The sequence below is a fragment of the Penaeus monodon genome, chromosome 23 (assembly GCF_015228065.2).
Source record: "Penaeus monodon isolate SGIC_2016 chromosome 23, NSTDA_Pmon_1, whole genome shotgun sequence".
In the NCBI taxonomy this organism is placed as follows: domain Eukaryota; kingdom Metazoa; phylum Arthropoda; class Malacostraca; order Decapoda; family Penaeidae; genus Penaeus; species Penaeus monodon.
The window spans coordinates 14,946,968-14,947,291 of record NC_051408.1 but is presented as its reverse complement, the minus strand read 5'-3'; positions in this window follow the sequence as shown (position 1 = coordinate 14,947,291).

Here is a 324-nt window from a genome sequence, read left to right as displayed (position 1 = left end):
GGATACTGCCAGGTGGTCATCTGGCTTAAGTCACGAGAAAGTTAACCTTCGCCTCTGGTGAGTATGGTGTTAGTGATAAAACGAATAGCAAATATATGATAGATTACCATATGAAGCGCATATTTTTGCCTAAAAAAACGGCTCAACCTGAATAAGTTGAATAAGCTTCCTTTATTCCTGGATATGCCTTGATGAAATCGTGGCGTGATTCCTACGCCTGTACGTCCCCTCTGCCATCAAATAAGACAGCCAGTCAAAAGAAGGTGATATAACAGTTCAGTGGTTTCTATATATTCACGTCCGTTGTATGATAGTGCTGTAGTT